Below are 17562 nucleotides of genomic sequence, written 5' to 3' on the forward strand. Positions count from 1 at the left end.
GGTTCCTGAATGAATGGTTAGAGCAGAGCTGCTTCACAGCATGCATTGTACTGAGACATGAGTGAGAAAATAGATCTTTATTGAGTTAAGCCAAACATTTTAGGGTCAATTATTATAGCAGCTAGTGTTACTTATCTTGGCTAATACAAGATCACAGATGGTCTATTTCTTGATATCGTAAAGATTCTTTTTATAATTATCTTAAGGCTACTTTTTTTAATAATTATTTTCCTCTTATTTACAATTTTTATTTGGTTTATATATTTGTAGTTGCCCTCAGTAGCATTTAATTAAAAATTTACTTTTACTGGGGTATAACAAATTGGATTATCATTAGTCCTCCAGTCTCAAGATCATGGGGAACACACAAGCAAGCACCTCCCCCCCAAACAACATGCTTCCCTATTTTTGCAGTGGAAATGCCACCATTTTCTATTCATTCTAATAGATGCTCTTATCTCAGATATAACGTAGCCACATAAAAGCGTTAAAGTATGTGTGAGGTAACTCAGAGAGTTATTACTGGTTCCCAGATCATGAATATTAATATACCAGTCTTTGAGAAATATGCTGATTCCTTAATGACTAGAGAGGAAGCAAGTGTTACTACGGGTAGGTCTGAAGAATTAGGCTTGGCATTAAGATTTTTCCAACTGTGTTTCAAAGGAACTAGTTTTCCATCTGAGGAGGTGGGGGAGAAAGATACCTAGAGAGGTCTGAGCACCACCTTCTCCCATCTCAGAGTCAATTAGAGCAGTGTTATTGTCATCTAATTTTATGTTTTATTTTTTTTTCAGTTTATTTATTTTGAGAGAGAGAGAGAGAGAGAGAGAGAGAACAGATCATGACTTGAGCCAAAACCAAGAGTTGGACGCTCAACTGACTGAGCCACCCAGGAGCCCCTGAAAGAATATATTAGAGTTTCAAGTTTATTTTCAGTAAAAAGAGGGTATTTCTAACATTAAGAGGAACAAAATTTTAAGACTGTCTAGAGCAAGGGTCTCTAAAGTGGGGTACAGAGGATGAACCTGAACCTGAAATTTGAGAATAAAGTATTCGGACTTCTATGTACAAACACATATACTTTTATCAAAATAAAGGGAAAGAAGTCAAGGTTTACTAATATTGAATGTGAGGACTGGCAGCAGCACCCCCACATGGTCCATAGGTGGACAGGCACCTGGGGTGCTCTGGGGAGAGGGTGGGAGCACAGCAGCACACAGAACAGAAGGGAGGGCTCTCTCCATTGTTCGCTTTCAACATATTGCCACATGTTGCAGTTTCTGTCTCACTAAGTGGATTTATGTAGGATATTTAAGTGAACTAACTGTTACAGCATGGACCAATGGAGATAGTGTTAATAATGCAAGAATAAGCAAACACAGTTGGCTGCGTTGACATTTCTGATGTCCTTTGGAAGCCACATTGCAAAGTAAAAAATGAATGAATTAATCGGATCTGACAAGTTGGCCATAATCATTGAAATAATAAAGAACATTTGTTTTAAGTATGAATTTACATATATTTTTGCTAACTGACTTCACCCAGTGTGTATCATAGTTGATAGATAATGATATTCTGAACTGATTACAATTAGCTAGCCATTTAAAAACTACGCATTCAAACATGAAGGCAAAACTCGGCATCTCCAGCATATTGAGTAATGTACTATTCAAGCCAATACTTTAAAGAAAATTCATATATTACAAATGCTAAAAAGCTTTGTCTGAGCTTTCATAACAATGAAAGTCAAAAAGCAACATACGATAGGGAAAATAGTTTTTTTTCTTGCCAAGATGAAAATCCCTGAAATTATACATGGAACACAAATGGAAAAAAACAACTTCATTTCTTTGACAGTGAATACCTTGAGAATATGCATATGAAACACTGCTAAAGACCCAAAGACACAAGTATTGGAACAAGTTATACAATGTGGGAAGTTTACCATAAAGTTAAACTGAAAGCACAGATGTTTTTAATATGTCTCACGTTATGGTGGATAGATTCTGTTATGATAGATTCTGTTTCAGTGTGGTATTTACTACACTATGTTTTGATAATGAAATACATTTTAAAATGACATTTTTTGTGTGTGAGCCACTAAAGAAAAACTATAGTAGAGAAGATATTCTTTCTTAACTACATCTTGAAATGATGTTTTAAATAATAATTGAATTTGTAAAAATAAGAACTGTTTTATACAAAACTTGTGTAAGTGTAATCATCAATGGATTCATTGTTTTGACTAAAACTTTTTAAAAAATGAAGGGGAGGATTCCAAGCTAAGGTTATATGAGAGCATTCATGTGAAATTCATTCATGGTACATTTTATAGGAAGTTATTCCAGCAAAGAAGTTGGGGCCAGAATACACAGCACTATAAGATGTTAACAATGCAGTTAATTTTGTGCAAATGAGACTTCTAGAGAGTTTTTAAATTTTTTTCTTCATTGTGAAGTATAACACCTGTACACAGAAAATTGCATAAAAATCATCACAATAATTATAAAATAAACTTTCCTAAACATCTCCCAAGTCATAAAATAGGGTATTATCAGCATTCATGCAAGGGTACGGGCATGTGCAGACACACACACACACACACACACACACACACCTGGTGCCTGCCCCCTTCCCCTGCCCCAGTTACAGTTATCTTTTCTTCCTTAGAGATAATCATCACCTGACTTTTGTGATGATTATTTATTTTTCTATATAGCTTTACTACATGTGCATCTCTAAGCAAACATTTTAATTTTGCTTCTTTTTGAACTTTTTATAAGTGGCATCACACTGTATATACTCTTTTGTGTCTTGATTCTTATGATCATCATCATCTGTCAGATTCATTCATGTGAATGTAGCTGTGGTTTGTTCCTTTCATTTATTTTTATTGCTGAATAACATCCAATGGATATATACACAACCATTTACTATTCCATCCCATTGTAGATGCATATGTGGGTTATTTGTAGTTTTTCCCTATTACAAACAAAGCCTCAAGGACCACTCTTATTAAATATAGTGGGTATGCTACGTCACAGGGTATGTGTATGTCCAACTTTAATAGATAATACCCAACTAATTTCAAAAATCATTTTAATTATCACACTCTTAACTTCAGGGCATGAGAATTCTCCCCTTAATCCTTTATATACTTGAGTATACTTACTATATGTCAGATATGATAGTAAGTGTTTTACTATAATTGACTTATTTACTACTTATTAATATTTAATATTCACCCTGTTGAGTACATGTCTTACTATCCTAATTTACAGGAGAGAAAATTGAGGCACAGAAAGAGGCTAAGTAACTTGCCCACAGTTATACAAACAATGAGTTGGAATTCCAACTTAGTAGACTGGCTCCAGAGTCTATGCCCTTACCCACTACACTGTGTTGATATATGAAAATACTTCCTTCATTATGTAATTTTTGTGAAGGAAAACATTGCATGTAACCTATAAAAATGCATATACTATAGGCTTTTTTTAACCTAGCTAAACATTTTCCAAATAATATTTCCATGGGTTTTGAAGCCATTTGTTAAAAATATAAACATTTACAACATCTTCTGATTAGAGTGTAGAAACAAATGAGTAACATTAGGCAAGTTGGAAATGTATGTATCTAATATCATTAGATATTAACAAAAATCTTTACATAAAAAGTGGGGCTGAAAAATAAGTATTATGATTTAGTAACTCAGCTAAGGAAGCAGTTCTTCCATTCAAATTCATTTATCTTCATGAGATCTTTTCAGAGAAACTTGAAGTAAACAAAACGTAAAAGCAGACATCTACATTGCTGTATCACAAAGAGTTAAACTAAGACTTAAGAAAAATACTGAATTACTGTTCTCTCTAAAAAGCTCTAACAGTAACATTTTAAAGAAAATGTATTTTGTGTTATTGTTAATACAGTTTAAAATTATTTAAAATATAATTTGCTTCATCTTTATTTCATCTATTGATATCTTTATTTCTGTATGTTTTATTGTATTCATTATATATTAACAGGAATATATGCATGTAATTTATAAAGATATTGAGAGTGTGTTCAAAATTCTTTCTTATTCGGGTACTCAGTCAAAAAAAGTTTGGAGACTACAGATCTGGTAGCTAGGGCTGTGCTCTAGAGAGCAAGCTTAGGAAAACACCATAGTGGAGTCCTGTGCTGTTGAATAGGCCATCAGGGCTGACTGCTGGGCTGAGAGAGGCGGGGAGAGAGGAAAGAAAGAGGAGATAGGAGGAGGCAACACAGATAAACTGCTGACCTATGTGCCTAGAAACCTGCCTGGTAAAAAATGTATTTATATTGTATTAACTTATCTAATGAGAGATAAAGCTTGCAAATTCACACAAAAATCATAAAATTCAAGATTAGCATCTTTTTGTTTTTACAACGAGAGCATGCATGTACTTCACATAGAATAACCTAAGCAGAGTCACACGCCAAGGTCAGTAACCATACAGTCAGTCATGAGAAAAGTTGACTTTATTCATTTTATTACTTGGGTAATTCTTCCCAGAGAAGTGGCTGACAGTTTATTACTTCTTTCTTCTAGTGGATTTCTTCTAGTGGATTTCTTCTAAACTGCAAGGCTGCAATGCTGTCAATTCTGTTTGGAGAAGCCAAGGTGAAAATCCAGAATCTAACTACCGTAAACTCTTTCAGAAAAGGTGTAAAATGTGCATTTGTTTGTCTGAATTTATAGTAGCCACCCACCTCTATCATTGTGTGCAATCGTGTTTTTCAAACAATCGTTCTGCTTTCCAGTTAAAATGTTACTTAAAAATACCAGAACATATGTTCCTTTGAACCAGGACTGCTTGTTGCTACCAGCATTTTTCAAAGGATTGAACTTCAAAGAAATCAGGTTGTTCAGCCTTCAATATGCCTGCTCTGTTATTTAGTCCTTGAAAAATATATATACAAGTATCTTTATCAAACATTATTGATTGTATCATTTACTTATGCATAATATTTGTGAATATTTCCATTTGTAGCTATACAGAAATATATCTAATATAAATATTAGATTTAAATGGTGTAATACTCTGCTGATAGACCTTTGTGAAAATCTTAAATACATGAAAACATAGATTTTTTCAATATTACTATAATCTGGCTCTACTGTTAACTGGACTAAAAGTCGTGCCATTTACAATGGTAGATTCCTCGTAAGTCTTCCCCATCTCTTATATTCCTTCTACTTGCCATCTCTGCTATGCATCTGTGCTACGACCATCCATTGAGCATTATCCCAACTGGGCATTTTACAAGGCTGCTTTGAAATGTTCTCTTTTTTGTTTTCTCTTTTATGTTTACTTTGAAACCCAGGGAGAGCCTGCACAGTGTTGGTGGGGGAGGGGCAGAGATAAAGGGAGAGAGAGAACCCTAAGCAGGCTCCGTGGTGCAGAGCCTGATGAGGGGCTCGTTCCCAGGAACCCCAAGCTCATGACCTGAACCAAAATCAAGAGTTGGAGGCTTAACTGACTGAGCCACCCAGGTGCCCCCTCCTTTTTCATTTAATGGCAAGAACAAACCAATTCACCTCACTTCTGCCCTCATACAATACTTCTGATCCTTATTTTTCTCACCTTGCTTTTTACTTTTCACACCCAACTCTATAATCTTGTCTGCAATGAAAAACTATTTTACAGTGAACAATTGAAATTTTCTTAGAAGCTTTTTTTTTTTTTTTTTTTTTCTAAGAAATGCCCAGCTGGTTAACAGCTTGTATCCTTGGGGAATAGTCCTTTGGCATCCAAACATCACCTAACTCAGGCATTTAAACCTTTCAGTTTATCTTAAGGACATTTTTTTTTTCTCTTCCTTTTGTTTTTCACCTTATCCCGAGATCCCCTGGGCATATTCTTACTGACAGTGATCTCCATGGTCCTCTTTAGAGCCCATTCAATGTTTTAAATCTTAACCTGAGACTTCAGTATTATTATTTTTTATTGCTATTCTCACTACTCATCTTCAAATTAAAATATCTGGACTTGCATAGTTATTATTATCTTTCCAGTTATACTACCAGTTTCTTTCCCTGCTATAGCCAGATCCAAACTCCATTCCCAACTGGTAACTTTCCCCTACTCCTACAGGGCCGATACTATTTCTGCTAATGAAGGGGCTTGTCCAGTGTTCTTTCTCAAGCTGTTCGGTGTAACAAGCTCCTTCCAGTTTTAGGACCAGGGTGGGACAAGAGCAATTCAATCTACATTAAAAGATTCAGCATCTTCATTCAAAAGGGTCTAGACTTTTCTCAGTGAAGTGGTAAGTAGCAGAAACAAAGCAAAGATGCTTCTGGACTCATCCCAGTGTCAATTAGAGCTTCTCAAAGTTTCCACTGAAATATTCCCCTAAAGAGAGGAACTTGAGCAATACCCCTTACCACGCTCAAACCTAAATCCCCATCCAGGCTGCAGCATAAGTTCCCCACTGCAAGCCCAGGGCTTTAAGTTCTCAAGTTTTGTCTTTTCAGTCATAGTATATTCTTGCTGATTTAATATAAAAATAAAGATTAAGTTACTTACCAGCAGGTAAAACTAAAGGGTATGCATATTTATACTGTGATGTTCCCTCCCCACCACCACATATTTTGCTTTACTACCAAATTGGCAAATCATAAGAACTCATGAAATTCTGAAAGGCAAGAAAACTCTTTTCTTTCTAGTGAAATCTAGCAAGACATGACATTTTACTGAGCTGGTTAGTTAGCAACTACCTTTTTATAGGTGAACAGAAATGAAAGGATCATCAGTATTTGTTATTGGAATGGTTGCCATGTCAGACAAAAATCCTGTTTTTACTGGTCATTATGTCCAACTCTTCAGAGTAGTGGGAAAAGTTTATGATTCTGTGAACAAGAAGAATGAGACACTCAGAAATGTGCAACTCTGCCATAACACAAGAAGCAATGAAGTAGAGAATACAAACAAAACAGACACACACAAAAAAAGCAGTTTGCTTTGTTTTGTTTTGTTTTGTTACAAGCATTTTAGTACTCACTAGCTGTAGCCTTAAATGGAACAGTCTGTTACTAGGTCACTACCCATGAACATTCACAAATTATATACACTGTTAATAACTCCCCACACTAGACTCTAGAATTAGGAGACACCTTCAGCCACTGAGTTTTATTAACTCACTATGATTTCTAATACATGACTTAGTCCTGTTGCATTAACTGTGATTACAAGGATGTTTTGCTTACAACTCAGTCATGGTCTCAAAGCTTTTTATTGCAGGAGCTAAAAATGATGTAAATACAGTTGCTGTTCTAAACAACTGAGTTAGAAGTGTCACAGGGAGAGGCCAGCTGGGCTGCTCAGGCTGGCTTCAGGATGACATTGCCTCAGTCAAGTCACATTTTCCAGGGCTCACTCCTCAGTTTTGCAAGTCCAGAAACTTAATTTTGTCAGGGTGCCCAGAGCTGATCCTACTCAATGGATGAGTTTGTGCTAACTCAATGCACAAGAAACCAGTGTATAACCTAGATTTGCTCATTTATAATGAGAAGGGTAACTATTAAAGGGCCTAGAAACTTATGATATGTGGCCAACACCTTCTTTTCCCTGTAGGGAAGTCTACATGGGAAGCCCACTATTATCCTTTCCGTTCAACAAACGTTTTGTTTTTTAGAGAGAGAGAGAGAGAGAGAGAGAGAGAGAGAGAGAGAGAGAGAGAGAGAGAGCAGGGGAGAGGGGCAGAGGGGGAGAGAGAGAAAGAGAGAGAAAGAAAGAGAGAATCTTAAGCTAGCTCCATGCCCAGCGCAGAGCCTGACACTGGGCTCGATCTCAGGACCCTCGGATCAAGACTGATCCAAAATCAAGAGTAAGACACTCAACCAACTGAACTACCCAGGTGCCTCTCAACAAGCATTTATTAGGCATCTAAGGTATAGGTCATTTTGATCCCAAGGATGTTTTGCATATATAAATAAATGGTTTAATTGGAATTAAGCCAGCAAGTGGAAATTTGTGCCAATTTAAAACTTGCTCAACCTTCTACAGTTCTGTCTTCTGATTGGCAGATTCAGGCTTAGGAGAGACTAAGGTCTATCTACATGATGGGATTAGCCACAAAGATCATCCAACAGCCACATTTACAAAGCCATCTTCTAAATATGGTTCTTACCTAGAGCTTCAAAGGAATCTAATAGCCCACGGAACAAGTATGCAAACAACTGTACTAAATGCACTTGTGTTCTTTACTTCTAGATTGTCATATCAGGGAAAACTTGGTATCTTCTAAACTTCTAAAACTTAGAATCTTCCAGAGCCAACCTGGGCAATCGGGACTATCAATACCACCTGCTAATCAATATTAGGGCATTTCTAGAGTGAATTCTTCCTGAATTTTACAGCCACTTTAACCTGATATCCTCCTTGCTACAGGCCCAGCTATAATGTATCCTGGTCACCTAGATTTGCCCATGCATTTTTCCTGCAAAACTTTTCTAGTTTACCTTCTGTAATTCCAATTGGGGTAGAGGGGAGAACCAGACCATTATTCCTTTATCCTCCTGAAGAACTGTTCTTCTGATCCAAAGAGCCATTTGCTATACTTCCTTCTATCTTTCCTCTTGCTGTCATTTAGCAACCTCCCACTCAACCACCAACCTCCACTTCATACATTGTTCACTATTTTTCTCTCTGCTCCAAATATGTTCATGATCCTCCATGATGTCGATGTCCACATGAATTACTCTTTCAACTTCGTAGCCTCTCTTCTTTGGTGATCTTCACCTCCACTCCACTTTATCCCTCCTTTTCAATGTCCTGTCCCTAGGCATTATCATTACCCACAACTGTTCCACACCTACAACAACACATTCAGATATTCCACAACCTGGACACACAACCTTCATCCTTCCATTTCCATCATTCAGTTGCTCCCTGCTCATGCTCTCATACAATATCCAAACCCTTGACCCTTCCATGTTCTCCTTCTCTGATAGCCCTCTTCTGTCCTTATTTTCCACCCTATCCATTTGAAATCCCATGGTGCATCTCTTTGGGTTTAGCCTCACATCCCTTGTTCTGTAGTCCTTCAGTCCAAAACTCCAACCCTGGATCAATCCAGCTGTCTGATTTTTTCTATACCCATATTTTAATGGCTAAATCTTACTATAGAAAGTCATCATGCAGATTGGTGGTGCTACAAATTCACAGTCTCCAACTTCAATTGAACACTGGGTATTTCTTGCCAAATGTGGTTATTGCTCTTATTCTCCAGAGTGGTTCAAGCCTTCTCACTGTCTTCTGTCTCAGACTTTGACATCTCCTCCCTCCTTATCTTCCCTAATGTTTTCTGTCCCAGAGAAAAAGGAAGCATCATGGGGTGCCTGGGTGGCTCAGTCGGTTAACTGTTGAACTCTTGATTTTGGCTCAGGTCATGATCTCACAGTCATGAAATTGAGCCTTGAATTGGGCTCCACACTGGGCATGGAGCCTGCTTAAGATTCTCTCTCTCCCTCTCCCTCTTCCCCTCCCCTGCTTGTGCTCTTTCTCTCTCAAAAGAAAGAGAAAAGAAAAGAGAAGAAAAGGAAGGAAAAGAGAGGAAAGGAAAGGAGAGGAGAGGAGAGGAAAGGAAAGGAAAGGAAAGGAAAGGAAAGAAAGAAAAGAAAAGAAAAGAAAAGAAAAGAAAAGAAAAGAAAAGAAAAGAAAAGACAAGACAAGACAAGACAAGACAAAGGAAGCATCAGATGGGGAACTACCCTCAGCTTCCCACTACTAAGCCAACAAATTTACATGTCACCACATACATCCTTTTCTTTGCCCTTCAGTTACCGTGCAATAGATTCCCTCATCTTATTTAAGGCTGGTATACCAGCCTCTGGTAGTGCTGTGTGTGCTTCCCCTTTTGACACTGGAGGAACTGCACTCCATCTGTTTCCCCTTTCTTCTCTGGTGTCTTCGACATTCACCTCTCTGCTATTCAATACTGTCAGTATTTAAACATGTCTGAGTCTCTAGTTACTATTTTTTCTTCCCCATTTGGCTCAAAGCAACTTTTTTTTTTTTTTTAAAGAAAATATCTTTTAGTCCTGAGTTATTTAATTACTTCACTTGTCAGGACTTGTATGCTTATCTATAGCAAATTTCTAGTGTTTTCAACAGACCATTTTAAGTGCTGCAAACTTGCTTACCTGGAAAATGGTTAGGACTTAAAACTCAAGTATTATACAAGTTTTTATTATTGTAAATTATGAAATATACAACAGTGCATGTTTTAATGAATAATTATAAAACAAATACCCACTTAACCATCATTCAGGTGAGGAAATACCCCAACCTATGCATCCCTTCTAGATACTTTCTCACACTTCTACAGGTGACCACCAATCTGAATTTTATGGTAACAGTTTCCCAGCTTTTCCTTATAAAGTTTAACTCTTTCTTTGCCTGCTCAGGCCCACTCTTCTCACTTCTCCACCCTGCTCTATATACGGGGAAGCTAGCTTGTACAAACTGTATCAACAAGCTCCATTGGCCTCTGGCTTCCACTTGCATTTATCAACAGGGAGATCAGATGGAGTGGAATGAAATAGGATATTTTCCTCCCCTGCCTCCTCTCCTGGAGAGTCTCCCCAAGGGCTAGCTGGGTTAGTTTTATTACTAACTGTGTTCACCAGGGTTAGGCAGAGAAACAGAATCAACATGGGGTGTGTGTGTGTGTGTGTGTTTATATATATAATACTGTTATACATCCTGAACTGACATAAATGTCATATATATATGTCATATATATGTATGTATATATGGCATACATATATATGAAGGAGAAGGAGAGAGAGAGAGAGATTTATTTTAAAGAATTGGCTCATACAATTGTGGAGGTTTGGTGAATCAAAAATCTGTGTGGTAGGTCAGCAGGCTGGAGACCTGGGGAAGAGTTGCAGTTCAAGCTCAAAGACTGCTGGCAGAATTCCTTCTTGCTTGAGGGAAGTCAGTCTGTTCTATTAAGGCCTTCAATTGATTGGATGAGGCCTACCCATATTATGGAGGTAATCTGCTTTACTCAAAATGCACTTATATAAATGTTAATCTAGAATGAATAAGTCACGGGAGTAAAAGGCACAGCATAGGGAATATAGTCAATGATATTATAATCATGTTGTATGGTGACGGATGGTAACTACACTTGTGGTGAACATAACATAACATAGAGAAGATGAATCACAATGCTGTACACCTGAAACTAATGTAACATTGTGTGTCAACTGTACTAAAAATGTGTTTAATAAATGTTAATTACATATTTTAAAATACCTTCACAGAAATCTAGAATAAGTTTGACAAATGTCTGGACACCATGGCCCAGTCCAGTTGGTATACAAAATTAAATATCACAACAACCAAAGGTCACTGTTGCTATGAGACTTAACTCTTCATGCAACTCTCTCCTTCTGCGTTCAATCTGCTTACCCCTTCCCATCTAAGGATAGTTATGCCTCCTGCTCTTATTGGCACTAGGACACTGTACCATTCCTTATAGCTTTTCCCAAACCCTTCCCACACCTCTTATTAAACAATCTTCACTTGCCTAGCTTGAGAATATCAATACACTACCCAAGTGTGTAATCCTAGAAAATAGAGTTGCCTGCTTTAGAACTTGATGGTGTGTGTATTCTGTTGTGTCATGCTTCCTTTGTTCAATGGTATTTACAGAAGTTTCACCCATATTGTTACATATGACAACAGTTCATTTATTTTCAGTACTGTCAATGTATCAGTATTTATATATCCATTCTAGGGTTAATGAATTTATGCATTGTTTCCAGTTTGGGGCTATCATAAACAATACTGCTATGACTATTCTTTACATATGTCTCTTTCCCTGTCCCTCTGCCCCTCCCCCCCCATGCACCTGCACATGTTCCCACTCTCTCAAAAACTAAAAAAATAATAAAAATAAATAAAAGTAAGTCCTTTAAGTTCTTTAAAACCTTTAAAGGTCAGCTGGTAATAATGCTTGTGAAGTAAATTTCTCTAATATAATTTCACAAAGGAAAATTAATTTCTGCTTTAAACAGGCTATGTTTCCACTAAAAGAATTTATACATTTTATAATACGCAAGCATGAAAAAATATTGCATTCAGGGGTTGCAAATGAAAAAAAAAAAAAAGAACTGAGCAATTTAGAGAATAATGAATGCTATTTCCAAGACTAAAACATTCAGATCTCTGCCAAACTCTTTCACTTCTCCAAAAGTAAGTTTTAGTAAGACTGTGTATCTCTGTGTGTGTTTCTGTGGTGTGGTGTGTTTATGTGTATCTATTGTGTGAGAGACTGTCTTGTGTCCATGTGTCTGTGTTTCTGTGTGCATGTCTGTCTGTGCGTGTTTATGCATCTGTGGTATCTTGGGGGCAGGATAGAGAAGGTGGGATTTTAGTGGTATAAAAGAAAGGAAGGAATCCATTTCTGTTGGAACCCATCTTCCATTGGATAAGAAAAGAATAAAATACATTTATTTTTATTACCAAAAAACCCTTGACAATAGGTGAAATAATTGAATAATTTTATGTCTGTAAGTTTTAGACATTTTAATAAAACTTTATCACAAAAGAAATCCATGTCCATTGTTGTATAAGTTTCACATAAACACATCTGACCACCCATTGATAACCACTTTATATCCTTCCAGATATTTTGATGTATATATACATACATATTTTTGCAAAATGGGATTACTGTCAATAAACCTTTTCTTAGCAATATGACATGAAGTCAACAAATACTTGTTAATTCTATTCCTAAACCATAGCAGAGTACAGGATATATGGAAAAAATTAAGAAAATATCTGTTAAATAAATGGAGGAATCCTTTATGGTTGTCTTTGGTAATATTTTTCCCGTTGGCGTGTTTATATATTTATGAATTCCATATGAAGTGAGGATTTTAAGCCTTTGTTTTTTATATAACAAAGGCTGTTTCCCCCTATTTACATTTAATTTTAATTTTCCTCTTCCAAAAGAATAGAAAGTAACATTTGAACATATAGCTTAATCTCCCTGAATAAAAAAGTCACCTGATTTAAATCAAATGGGGCTTCACTGCAACTTTTAAAGAAATAAATGAAGCAAATGCAATATATGAGAGCAAAGTGCTGACTGCTCCTCACTAGAGGTTCTGCTCTATTTAAATAAAGATATGGGAGTGATTTGTAGATAGTAGTGCAGAATATGCCAAAAAGCAGTACATTTTTGAGTCAGAATGTCTTGGTTCTTATCCCACTTGTGCCCTTCAGCAGCTGGGTGATAAGGGAAAAATCACTTAATGCCTCTAAGTATCTGTAAGCAAATGGTCTCTAAGTAGTATTTCATCCCTTAAAGATTATTTCCAGAATAGATACTTATTCTTAAATATGAAACAATATATCTAAACCCCCAAATCAGGCTCGGTTTCTCTGCCATAAATTTGATGGTAACATGAGAATATATATATGTATATTATCCTGTTTTATTTTTGCCATAATTATTTTTAAATACCTGGGTTTTTTGAGTTATGTTTAATACTTCTTGCAGAGAAGGTTTTGTTTTGTTTTGTTCTGTTTTGTTTTGTTTTGTTTTGTTTTGTTTTGTTTTGTTTTTCTCTCTGTTGGCAGAGTTGGTAGAGAGTCAACTCTGTTGACTAAAAGCAAGTATTTTGTGTTCTTAATTTCTCCCTTGAGAGAATCTTGGTATCACGAAATGGAACTATTAGTACAGTTGTAAATGGAACAAGCTACTGAATGATCCTTTAAATATACTCCATTAACTTTAGTTCAGTAAAAGTAACATCATGGGGTATTTTAGTCCACTGTGTTTTGTTGTTTTTTTTAAAACTAGGATATTATTAAATTAGAAACCTAATTTTACTATAGGCATTATTTATCTCCATCTTATAGATGAGGAAACCCAGAGTCTAGGAGATTAACAATGTGTCCCATTTTTTAAAGTAGGAGAGCTGAGACATGAACACAGGTTAGCCTGGCTCCAATCACTCTGAAAACACCATTCTCCTAAATATATATACATCCTGTCCATTCATGGAAACGTGCCCAGCTGAACCTCAGCCTGGCAAAAATAAATGCTCAATTGTTATTGTAACCACTTTATTACAGGAGAACTCAGTGGTGTGCAAGCTGAAAGTAACAATCTCCTTTCTCCAGCTGTCCTTCAAATTTGCACTGTTCTAACTCTCTGTGCTCCACCTTCACTATCTTGAAATCCCAGGTAGATTTTGTAGTTCTGTGCTGGCTCTCATGTAATAAATGAAGTTTTAGTACCTAGAGTCCAGTCTGGGGTAATAATCCAAACACTAATCTCATTCCATTTAAAACTTTCCTTTCCTAGTTGAGTTTTGCTGGGGGTTGGAGGGTGGGGGCGGAAAGCTCTTACTTAACTATGTGGTTGTGACTAGCTTTGGTGCCCTCGGGAACCACAAATAGTCAAAGGTGACTGTGCTATATGGAACCCTACTGATAACCTCCTATTGCACTTCTATCTGGTTTACCATTCTGAGAAGCCCATGGGCTTCTAGCAGCCTTCCTCCCTCACACTGCCCCTTCAGGTGGAGTCTATTTTGTGGAGATGTTAGGCTGGGTCCCTCCACAGGTGCCCATATCTAATCCACAGCTTGCTCCCAAATAGCCTTCCCTTTCTTTCCTCTTGAATAGAATGTGCCCATTTCATTCCAGCTCCATTGGTTTTGCCTACTTGCCTTTCCCACCTTTCTTCCTCTCTGTCAATTGAAATGTAATTCCAGCTAATCTCAACACACACCCTTCCCCATGAAGCTTTTCCAGATTTACCTATTCCTTCAATGGTTTTCCCAGTTTGAAGTTCTAAGCACTACAGTCTGTCCAAAAAAAAAAGGCAATTTTACCTAAGAATATCTTGGATGAACCAATAAAAATGATCAATTTTATTAAATATTGACCCTTGGATATATGTCATTTTAATATTGTGTGTGAGTTAATAGGAAGTATGCATAAAGACCTTCTGCTGCATACTGAAATACATGATTGCCTCAAGGAAAAACTAATATTATACTTGTCCTGACCTGTGACTTGAATTAGTGACTTTTTCCATGGAATATAATTTTCACTTGAAAGAACACCTGACAGAAACCATGGTTATATAGCATTGAGTGTTTGCCAGGGTATTTTCTAAAAAATGAAAGAAGGTTGTCATTTCAAGGAAAACAAGTGACAGTGTTTAATGCCAATGATAAATTTAGAACAAAAATTAGAATTTGGGAAAACTGACATCTGGCACCATAAGTTTGACAACTTGTGGTGGTTATGTAGCTATGTCCCAATATTCTTTGATCCAGTTCTCCTCAAGAGGCAGGGCTTAGTTCCCCAACCATTGATTGTGGGCTCAGCCATTTCTACTAAATAGAATATGGCTGAAGTGATGAGCTGTCATATTGAGATTAGGTTATAAAATGACTATGCTTCTGTCTTAGGTGAGCTCTTTTATATTCATATTCTCTCTCTCTCTCTCTCAGTCTCTCATCACTCATCTAGGACAAGCTGTCAGGTTGTGAGGTAGCCCTGGGAGAAGAAAGCGAACTGCTACACCTTGAAAACACTCAAGCAGCCTATGGAAAGGTTCACTTGGCAAGGAACTGAGGCTTGCAAGCAACCATGTTAGTAAACTTGGAAGTGGATCCTCTGAAGCCTGCCAAATGGCACATGAGTCAGTTTGGAAGTAGTCTGTCTCTCAGTTTAGCCTTGAAATGACTGCAGCCCAGCCAACAGCTTGATTGCAACCTTTTGAAAGACCCTGAACTGGAACCACTCAGCTAAGCCACTCTGGATTCCTGACCCACAGAAACTGTGAAATAGTTAAAATTTATTGTTCTAAGTTGCTAAGTTTGAGTAATTTGCTATGCAATAATAGATGATACTATAGCTTCCCCAAACTTAAAGACTTTTCTGATAAGAGCAGTGGTAATATTAACAAAGAGGGTTTTTTTTTGGGGGGGGGGGGAGGGGGGAATAGGGGAATACCAGGAAATTGTTGAATGATGAAACATGCCAATGGAAGGTCTACATAAATCAAAGGACCGATATTATCCAAATGATCCATGCATGATGCCACGAAATCATGCATTAGTAAAAGATCCAGTCAAAGTACACAACAGACCAATAAATTTAAATGTAACAAGAGTATATGATTTCTATGTTGCAACTAACCCTTAGGAAACTACCACCTATTGAATGCTGTTACAGGATCAAAGAAGACTGTCCACACTTATCAGCAAAGAGTATTGACACACTCCTTCCTTATACAACTACATATCTGTCTAAGGCTGAAATTTCCTCATGTATTTCAACCAAAATAATGTACTGTAAAAGATTAAATTCAGAGGCAGATTTGAGAAGCCAGATGTTTTCCATAAAATTAGACATGTGAGAGATTTGCAAAAACATAAACAATATCGCTCATCTTACTACGTGTTTTATTTTGAAAACTATAGTGATTTTTCATGAAAAGATTGTTATTGTTATTTTAAAAGAAACTGTATTAGTTGTATACTGCTGTGTCACAAGTCATGCCAAAATTTAGTGGCTTCACAGTATTTATTTCTTATCTCACCATTTCTGTGTGTCAGGAATCCAGGTGCAGCTTCTTTGGGTTCCTCTGGCTCAAGGTCTCTCCCAAAGTTGCCTACATTCAAGGTGTCCGCAGAGCTGCAGTCATCTTAAAGCCTGCCTGGGGTAGGATCAGCTGCTCAGCACGCTTACATGGCTGTCAGCAGGACCCAGTTCCACACTGCTGTCGATCAGACACATCAGTTCCTTGCTATATCGGTCTCTCCACAGGAAAGTCACAACATGGCAGCTGGCTTCCCTCAAAGAGAGACAGAGACAGGGGCCACAGTCTTTCTGCAACCGAATCTTGAAAGTGGCATCCCATCATTTTGGCCGTGTCCTTAAAAAAAAAAAAAAATCAATTAATCCAGCACATGCTCAAGGGGAGGGGATTACACAAGGGCATGAATACCACCAGGTAAGAATCATTGGGGGCCCTCATAAAGACTGCCTACCATATGAATTAACAAGTATTTTCTAAATTTCTCAGCATTAATTTCTAATATGTTATTATCAATAGATACAAATCACATAAACAAAAATTTGGGGGGGGGTTCTCAATAATTTGTAAGAGTGTAAACAGCTTTTGAGACCAAAAAGTTGACAACTGCTATTCTATTAATACAAACATTGGCTTTCCACATGGTAAAGATGCAGGGCATTTTTTCAAGAGCTGATAATTCATGTCTTACTTTTATTATTATTCATAACTATAAACTCTTTTCCCCAAAATGATAGTATTTACAATAGCATTATAAGATACACAAGTACATAGTGAAATACAGTAATGTTTGCCAGAAGTACATATACAGTGGGTATAGTATCAAGACTTATGAGTACTATATATACCATATATTTATCACATATCTGAGAATACTTCATTAAAAATTTTTCATAATACTTATTCAATATACTAAGTGCTTACATTGATACCACTCAATAATTGGTGATTTTA

The 17562-nt window shown here is 36.8% G+C and overlaps 1 long non-coding RNA gene across 1 annotated transcript; it reads right to left on the reverse strand.

The window, feature by feature from the left end:
• Positions 1-6696: 6696 nt before the first annotated feature.
• LOC131510108 (uncharacterized) lies at positions 6697-16846 on the reverse strand. The gene is made up of 2 exons (XR_009260904.1): positions 16612-16846; positions 6697-6874 (listed from the first exon to the last, which is right to left on the reverse strand). It is a non-coding gene; the product is annotated as an uncharacterized LOC131510108 (long non-coding RNA).
• Positions 16847-17562: the final 716 nt, after the last annotated feature.

Source organism: Neofelis nebulosa, chromosome 1 (assembly GCF_028018385.1).
Source record: "Neofelis nebulosa isolate mNeoNeb1 chromosome 1, mNeoNeb1.pri, whole genome shotgun sequence".
In the NCBI taxonomy this organism is placed as follows: domain Eukaryota; kingdom Metazoa; phylum Chordata; class Mammalia; order Carnivora; family Felidae; genus Neofelis; species Neofelis nebulosa.